The sequence below is a fragment of the Hippopotamus amphibius genome, chromosome 5, assembly GCF_030028045.1.
Source record: "Hippopotamus amphibius kiboko isolate mHipAmp2 chromosome 5, mHipAmp2.hap2, whole genome shotgun sequence".
In the NCBI taxonomy this organism is placed as follows: Eukaryota; Metazoa; Chordata; class Mammalia; order Artiodactyla; family Hippopotamidae; genus Hippopotamus; species Hippopotamus amphibius.
In genome coordinates this window covers 39440291-39449350 of record NC_080190.1, presented here as the reverse complement: position 1 = coordinate 39449350, position 9060 = coordinate 39440291, and the positions used below count along the sequence as shown (strand labels likewise).

The following is a 9060-nucleotide window of genomic DNA, read 5'->3' as shown; positions in this document are numbered from 1 at the left end:
GATTTCCTGACTGGCTGCACTGTAAGCTACGAAAGAAGAAGTGGGATAGATGTGGGTAAAGGAGAGACAGAAAGCTTGAATGGGAGATAATATTTGCAAATAGTATGACTGGTAAGGGGTTAATATCCAGAATATATAAACAGCTCATACAACTCAACATTAAAAAACAAAAACAAAAAACAAAAACAAAATCTGATTTTTTAAAAACTGGGCAGAAGACCTAAATACACATTTTTTTCCCAAAAAAGACATACAGATGGCCAACAGGCACATGAAAAGATGCTCAACATGGTTAAACCATCAGAGAAATGCAAACTAAAACTACAATGAGCTATCACCTCACACTTGCCAGAATGGCTATTATCAAAAAGGAAAGTTGTTTATTAAAAAAGCCCCTATAAAATTTAGAGAAGAGATATTTGGGGCTTGCAAAATCCTAGGTGATTTCACTTCATGATTTGCCAGAGCACGGAAGTGTTTTAACTCTGCACTGTAGCTAGTCCCGTTCACAAGCATAGTGTAGAGTAAGAAAAGTAGGAAACACAATGAGATTTATTATAAAATACCATACAAAAAGCTTATATACAATGGTATGTTACAATGACACTTTTGGATAAAATGGAGGTTGAAAATGTAGAGATCAGAGACAAAGATTAAAGCCAAATTATATGAGAAGAATGAACAAAACAATAGAGGACCCTTATATGCCTAAATAACTCATTCGCTATAAAAATTTCCTAATTACCATGATTTGGATTTCCTTCAGTGAAGGATGCACTGCAGGAAATTTTTGGTAAAATATTCAATATCAACTATGCAATACTTGAAAACTTCACCTACCTTTTTTTTTTTTTTTTTTTTTTCTGCTCAAGAATGATCTGATTTTCTAGCATAGACTCGATTCCAGTTGCTTATGTGTTGCCAACATATGTACTATCTTTCCATTCGGTCTTGTTTTTCTTTCAGGGACTCAAAATGACATGTTAGCAGAATGTTTTGCTTGAAAGTGTAATTGCCTGTTAAAAACACAGGGATACAAAATATTTTCTAACAAAGTAAATAAATATCTAAACAATTTTAATTAAACTTCTGAGACTGTTAGAGTAACACAAGCAAAACCAACTCCAGCTACAATTTTGAATCAAATTGACTCCAATCTAATTACAAATTGACACAATCCAAAGAAACTTGAAGATATTTAAATCAGCTTCCTGCCGCTCTGTTCTGGCTGCCTGACCAAAATGCAAGTTCTGAAGCTGTAGCCATCTCCTGTAAGTTGAGTGGACACAAATATTCCTGAATAAATGATGAAAATTCAGGAACTAATTCAAGAATGCTCCTCCTCCACTTCCGATGCCTTTTACACGTGTAAGATATTAATTTTGGATCACTTTAGAAGTTTGGTTCATTTATTTTAAGTAAATTAGATCTGCACTCTTATAAGTATGAAAGTGGAAAATAGAAATCTATGCAATTCTAAAATTTTTTTATAGGTTATATAACACCAAACCTCCTCTGCCCAGTGTAGACACAGGAGCTGTTTACATGGTAGGAAATAGACAGGTTAGAGAATAGGAGAAAAACCTCTTTTCGTTTGTTTTGTTTTTGTTCATTTGGTTTTGCCTTTAGCTAGCTGGAGATCTTGAATGAGATACTATTTTTCTAGGCTTCAGTCGAAAGGATTGGGAACAACATTTTCTGTGTTTCCTGCCAGTTCTAATATGCAATTTATATAACAAGGTAGAGAAAATTTAGGAAAGCCAAAATAGTAATTGGGAATGAATAGAATTACTGGTGTTGTAGTTGGATGATGAAGCGGGATTAGGCATTTTATAGAGATGCTTACATGACTGGGTGATTGCATCCATCCTTGGGTGAAAATTATTTTCTGAATGGAGAGTTTATGTCCTGCTGAGAAGTTTTCAATCCATCTTGCCCTTGAAGGGACTGGCTTGACAGGAGCAGGGACTTTGGTCCATTACAACTCCTTTTTCAACACTGGCTAAGAACTCACCTAACAAGGTTGTCTGGGTAGCATATGTTGTGTTTCAAGTCATAATTAATCTGCCTCCAGTTGAGAAATTTCTGGTTGCAACATCTCCTGGGCTGTTTCAAACAGACCATGCACCATTGACAGCTGCCTCTGAAAGGAGCTGAAATCTATCTGAAGCTCCCAGGACTTGAAGACAGATCCCACACAGACTTCAGAAACTGGGTAATGACTATAGATCTATTTGCAGAGCCTGGATCATGGTAATTCATTGAGACATGGGAAATATTTGGAGGTACAGAACTTTAATTGTTGGTGAGGAACATTGTGTTTTGATAGCAAGAGTAAAACGTGACCACTCCAGATGAAGAAGATACACTGCAGAGTTTTCCAGGCATGTAATGATGAGTTTTCCTTTCAGAAAGCTGTAGTATTTACAAAGCAGATGTTGCTATTTTTGAATCTCAATGAGAGGTGATATCACAAATCTATACCTGGAAATGCTAGTGACTGATACTTTTAAGAATTTAAGAGATCTTTCTTTGGGGTTGTACATATAGGGGTTTGGGAAACAGTATTTAAATAATGTTTTTAAAACTGTTTAGCATTTTCAAAAAGCCCTTTAATGTCTCATTCCAATGGCCTTGAGCCTGAATATTCTTTCTTATGGGCAGGGTCACCTGCAGGGAAATGTGGGGCCAAGTGATAGGCAGGAGTCACTGTACTAAGTGAAATGCCTGCTTATGGACAGTGTGAACACCCTTCCAAGAGTTTGTGAAGGACCTGCCATTTTTTCCCTGCTGCTTCATAATGAATAGCCTTGCTGAGTGAAGAGAGAAAAAGTGGTTCATATTAATGTTGATGTTATTTAAGAGTACGTGCTCCTCTAGTCCTCATATCTGCAGTCCTGCGTTCAAGTCTAAGGAGATGAGGATGGACTAATATCCCCCACCAAGACATTGAGAGATCAAATGATTGTCCTTTAATTCTGTATATCAAAGCCAAAAGGCTGCTATTTTTTGTTTGCTTGTTTTTACAATATACTTACTCTTTATTTTCTATTTCCAGAATTAAGAACTTGTTGCCAGATTTGTCTCATGTTTGAAAAAATATATAATCACATATATCAAATGAATAATCATTTTAGTACATTTAACACTTCAGGCAGGATTATGATAGTGTGGAACTAAATGTGGGGATAGGAATGTGGTGTTAAAGGAGTCATTTTACTCTAATACAGCTTGCTTTAATATTTCTTCACTGACCTATCTTGTCTTCTTTACTTTATAAAAGACACTGAGGGGGAAATTATTTCCTCCACAGCTCCTCCTTTGTTATTTATTTTATTTTTTTAGATTTTGAGGCAGCAATCTTTCAGAGGCTATTTTGCCAAGCAGAAAAGTGCTTAGTTCTTAATATTGTAGAAGAACCATGAAAATTAGTGCCCTGCAGATATTTGCTACTTATTATTCTTGTCTGTTTTGGGTCTGTTCTTCCTCATTCACTCTAATACTTCTTTGTCTTCGGATGCCTCTGGGGTTGGAGCACAGAGCTATTAGCCTCTCAGTCCTATTTGAATATTCTATCACAGCTACCTAGTCCTTCTTCCTTTGACTCAAAGATATTTAATCCTAAAATCTAAAATTTGCAGCCCTGGTCAGCTGAGTGTGTAATCATTTCCTTTCTTGAACTTGTTAATAGCTTCCTTAATCTTTCTGATTCATTAAGTCTTTCACCTTGTGGGTGGGGGAATTCAGAAAACAGAGAAGCAATTTAGATCTAGATTTTTTATTAAATTTGCTACCAATAGTTGTATAACCTTGAGTCGCTATACTTTGGTAACAGATGAGACTATCAGAGTTTTGCGAAGGATGTTGAGGTAAGGGCAAGACAGAATCTAAATTTTTGTAAACACCCTGATCAGTTTTAGATTAAATATGTCAGGTAAAAAGGGAAATTGTGTCAGAGGCCAAAATATATTAACTGACAGACAATAGGCTTCTGGCAAACCCGGTTATTTCTGTTACTGACAAAAATCTCATGATTAAGAAAAACTATGGGGAACTGCCAAAATAGTTATAGCAAGGTGGAAATACTAACACTTGTGGACTTTGTCCCATAAGAAGACTTTTAGAGCCTTTATTCAAGTTCACTGTGTTTAACTCTACATCTAATTATTTCTAACTATTTTTATTTAGTATATTATATTTTATATCATAAATATTCACTATAATAAATATTTTAGTATATTTTTATTGTAAGAATAACTCAAACTAATAAAGTCATTGAGGAAAATATATAACCAAGAAGTAAATTAGTAGAAGACAGAAAATTCTTATTCCTAGTATTTGAATAAACCATTATCATTTTGCAGTAATCCTTCCAGTGTTTCTGAAGATCATACTTTTTTAGTTTATTTGTTTGAGATATGCAAAAAATAAAATTGTAGTTGCTTAAAATTTGGTTTTACTTCTAAAGGCACACATTTTGCAAAACTCTATAAATGTTTGCATATTTTTAGGCTGACATATGAAAAATTTTTATCACAATTCTAAATAGTTTCAAAGGATGTTCTTTAAGGTACCTCACAAATATTGCCAGTTTAAATTGAAATTGTAATACAATTTTTAAAACATATTCAATAGAATAGTTTTTTAACATTTCAAATCATCCATTGAAAAAATATTTTATTTAATGGATTAAAAGTTTATATCTTTTGTTTTCTTATTGAACTCATATTTCCATTCCACTTTTTTCTTACAGGTGTTTTATACATTTTCATAAATATATATCCTAGTGTCATTTATTTATATACTTAAAAAGTCTTTTATTGATAAATTGATCAATTGATCTTTCTTCTCTGGAATTAAAAAGTGGATATACATTAACATTTTAATTGTTTTCACTTCTTGTGAGTATAAGGTTGCATTTTTCTTTTAACTTTTTAATGATTTGTCATTATAATTTTTATTAGAATACAATTGGTCAAAGGATCATAAGTATATTAAAAGTTCAATGTATAATTTTTAGGCATTAAAATCAAATTTTATTAGCAACAAATCTCTTAATGACATGAATGAAACTTTTCCTTTTCATTCATACACCAGTGATAATTATTATTTATTCACAGATACAAAATTTAGGATCAATTCTTTTGCATTTATTCAACAGATGTAAGTTGCTGAAAAAGCATGTTTACCTAATGCCATTCAACTCTGAACTTTTCAAAGCTCTGTATCACAAATCACTTAGTGATGCATCTACAAAAATGATATTTAGTGATTTACCTCCTAACAACTCAAGTAGATCCTTTCTCAATGTTTTGAAAACAAAGAATTAGAAACTACATGATTCATAGAGGTTAATTGCTTTTGAAGAAGGATTAATGCTTTATTAAACTCTCCCTTTCCCATTACCAACGTCAATATTGTGAAGTGTTCCTTTGTTAGGGGCCCCAGATTTTTTTACAGCCTGGGACAGTTCTTCATAGTTAAGATTCAGGAGAGGAGAGAGTTTCACCTTACCTTTGTAAAGCAGAGTTAGAAAATGAGAACTTCCTTGAAGCTAGAAATCTTGGGCCATCTCAGATTTAGGAGAGAATATATATGAGAGGGAAAGATCTAGAATTTGAATTTTTAAAATCTATTTATGTGCCTATGTATTTCTTGGAAAGTCATTGCATGCCCTACCATGAGGACTATAATCCTTCCTCCCACAATAATTTTTTTCCCCTTTTAACATAATGTTACAAGTGTGTTTTCATGTTATTATGCAGTCCTCACATATACTTTAATGGTTTTAGCTACAAAATTTAATTAACATTATAGTTTATTTAAGCATCTCTTTATAATTAAAAATCTGTTTTTAATTTTTTATGATAGATAACAAGCATAAAAGCAATTTTGCACAGAGGGAAACTCCCCCACATTCAAGTTGAGAATTTATCCTCTTAGTATAAATTTATTGAGCAGAACTTCTGGGACATAAGATAAGGATGTTCTTAAAAATTTGTAAATATAACAACACTTTTGGGGTTTTTGGGATTTTTTTTCTTTTTTGCTTAATTATAATAATTTCTTCCTTAAATATTAAATAGGATATTTACCAATATAACCATTAGATCTGAAAATTCTGTTTGTGTATGTGGAAATTTTTTTGAAAACATTTAATTTCTTTAATAGACATAGGGCTAATAAAATATTCTGTTTTTTCTTTTTTTTATTGTTGTTTTATTTTTTAATTTTTAATTTTTATTGGAGTACAGTTGATTTACAATGTTGTGTTACTTTCTGCTGTTACAAAGTGAGTCAGTTATACATAGACATATATCCACTATTTTTTAGATTCTTTTCCCATATAGGTCATTACAGAATATTCAGTAGAGTTCTCTGTGCTGTACAATAGGTCCTTATTAGTTATCTATTTTATCTATAGTATAAAATGTGTATATGGTGATCCCAATCTCCCATTTATCCCTCTCCCCATTCCCCCTTGGTAATCATAACATTTTGTTTCTACATCTGTAACTCTATTTCTGTTCTGTAAATAAGTTCATTTGTACCACTTTTTTAGATTCCTCATATAAATGATATCATATAATATTTGTCCTTCTCTGTCTGACTTACTAAATCCAGTATGGCAATCTCTAGGTCCATCCCTGTTGCTGCAAAAGGCATTATTTCATTCTTTTTTATGGCTGAGTAATATTCCATTGTATTTATGTATCACATTGTCTTTATCCACTCCTCTGTCGATGGACATTTAGGTTGCTTACGTGTCTTGGCTATTGTAAATAGTGCTGCAGTGAACATTGGGGTGCATGTATCTTTTTGAATTGTGGTTTTGTCTGGATATATGCCCAGGAGTGGGATTGCTGGATTATATGGTTGTTCTATATTTAGTTTTTTAAGGAACCTTCGTAGTGGCTGTACCAATTTACATTCCCACCAACAGTGTAGGAGAGTTCCCTTTACTCCACCCTCTCCAGCATTTACTGTTTGTAGATATTTTGATGATGGCCTTTCAGACTGGTGTGAGGTGATACCTCATTGCAGTTTTGGTTTGCATTTCTGTATAATTAGTGATGTTGAACGTCTTTTCACGTACTTTTTGGCCATCTTCTATTTATTCTTGAAACAGATTGTCCCTGATTTTTTTCCTTGATTAGTCTTGCTAGTGCTTACCAATTTTATTAATCTTTTCAAATGACCAACTTTTGACTGTTAATTTTCTCTAATATTCTGTTTTTTATTTTATTGATTATTGCTTTTTTCCTGTCTACTCACGTTGGGCTTAATTTAATTTTCTTTTTCTACTTAATAAAGTAGAAGTTTGGATTATTGATTGTAAACTTTTCTCTTTCTAATAAAGTTAAATCTTTAAATATCTTTCTAAGCACTACTTTGGCTGCATCCCTCATTTCGATTAGTAGTGTTTTTATTATCATTCAGTTACACATCTTTTCTAATTTCCCTTTTTAATTTTTCAGCTGCCTATGTGGTCTTTAGACGTGATCTGCAAATATCAGATCAACTTAGCTATAGTATTGTTCAGATTTTCTATATTATTACTGATCTTGTGTCTACTTTTTCTATCAATCAGTGAAAGACAGATGTTGTAATCTCCAACTAAGAAAATGAATTCCCTTTGGTTCTGTCAGTTGTTTTTTTTTTTCTTTTGCATTCCTAAGTTCTATTATTAGGTACCTACACTTTTAGGATTTTGTTGTTCTCATGAACTGACTTTTGTGTTTCAGATGAGTAAACACTATGAAACATTCCTCTTTATTGCTGATGATACTCTTTGTCTTGAAAGCCTGCTTTGTCTGGTATTACTGTGTCCATGTACACATGCCAGCTTTCTTACATTTGCTACTTACATGGTATATGTCTTTATTTTACTTTCAACCTATTTCTCTGTATATTTAAAGTCTATCTCTTGTTCAAAGCATGTAGTTAGGTTTTCCTTTTTTAATCCAGCCTGACAATTTCTCTCTTTTAATTGGAGTATTTTGCACATTAACATTTAATGCAATTTTTGATGCATTTGGGTTTGTCTGCCATCATTTCCGTTTTCCAAATGTCATTTCACTTCTTTCCTTTCTTCCTTCCTTTCTTTTCCTGTTTATTACCCCATTTCTGCCTTCTAGGATCATCAAATATTTTTTAGCATTTTATTTTGATTCTTCTAATGCCTTTTTAAAATAAACCTGCCTTTGGATTTTAATATTGTACCCTGTTGTCTGATGTCTGAAAATAATGGACTTATGTATTTTATCAGTGAGACAGCTAGTCTTGTGTGGGTTACTGAGTCATGATTGGAAGTAAAAGCTTTTCATTATGACTTCTTGAATGAAAATTTGGCATGAGAAATGGTTTTGTAAAAATTAACCTGGCAGCAACATATATAATGATTCGTGTCATAAGGACTAGAAAATGAAAGCCTAACCAGGAGCCCAGTAAAAGATACAGGTATTAGGAATGAGATAGTGGACTGGAGAGGTAGCAGAAGTAATTGAAAATATTTTTGAAAGAATAACAGAAAAAAAATTGAGCAAAGTTTTGAAGAAGAGTTTTAAGAAATTTAAAAGAAGAACATCATTATTTAGTAATAGAGTGAAGATAGAGTTTGAGGAAGTCACAGGATATAAGAAAATATCTAAGATTCCAGCTTTCAGGATTAGGGGGGAGAAAAGAGTATCACTCTATTTTAACATTAGCACCTTGGACCCTCACAGCAACCTAAAGAGGTAGGCTGCATGGGGCACGTATTTTCAGCCCCGTGTGTTATCCCAGATAGGGAAAGAAAGGCCAGAGAGGCTTTTTGTCTTCCCACTTCCCCAAAGTTCTTTCACTAACCTCCAGTATGTCTCATAATTCTATGTTATTATGGAAAAGAGGATAATAAACTTTCCCCACTTTGTGCCTAGCTGGCAAAATAATGACATACTATCTGATTGCAGAACAAAAATAAGCAAATGTTTAATTGCCGTAAACTGGCTAATATCTCACTGGAAAATATATAGAGGTACGTAGGTCATGGCCATTTGAATTTACTGGGTGATTTGTAAA

The 9060-nt window shown here is 32.9% G+C and overlaps 1 protein-coding gene across 1 annotated transcript in view; it reads left to right on the top strand.

Moving 5' to 3' along the window:
* The first annotated feature begins 2113 nt into the window (after nt 1–2113).
* LIPK (lipase family member K) overlaps nt 2114–9060 on the top strand; it is a 32225-nt gene continuing 25278 nt past the window's right edge. The window contains exon 1 of the mRNA XM_057735938.1: nt 2114–2215. The gene's annotated coding sequence lies outside the window, so the exon portion shown is untranslated. The remainder of the gene's footprint in view (nt 2216–9060) is intronic.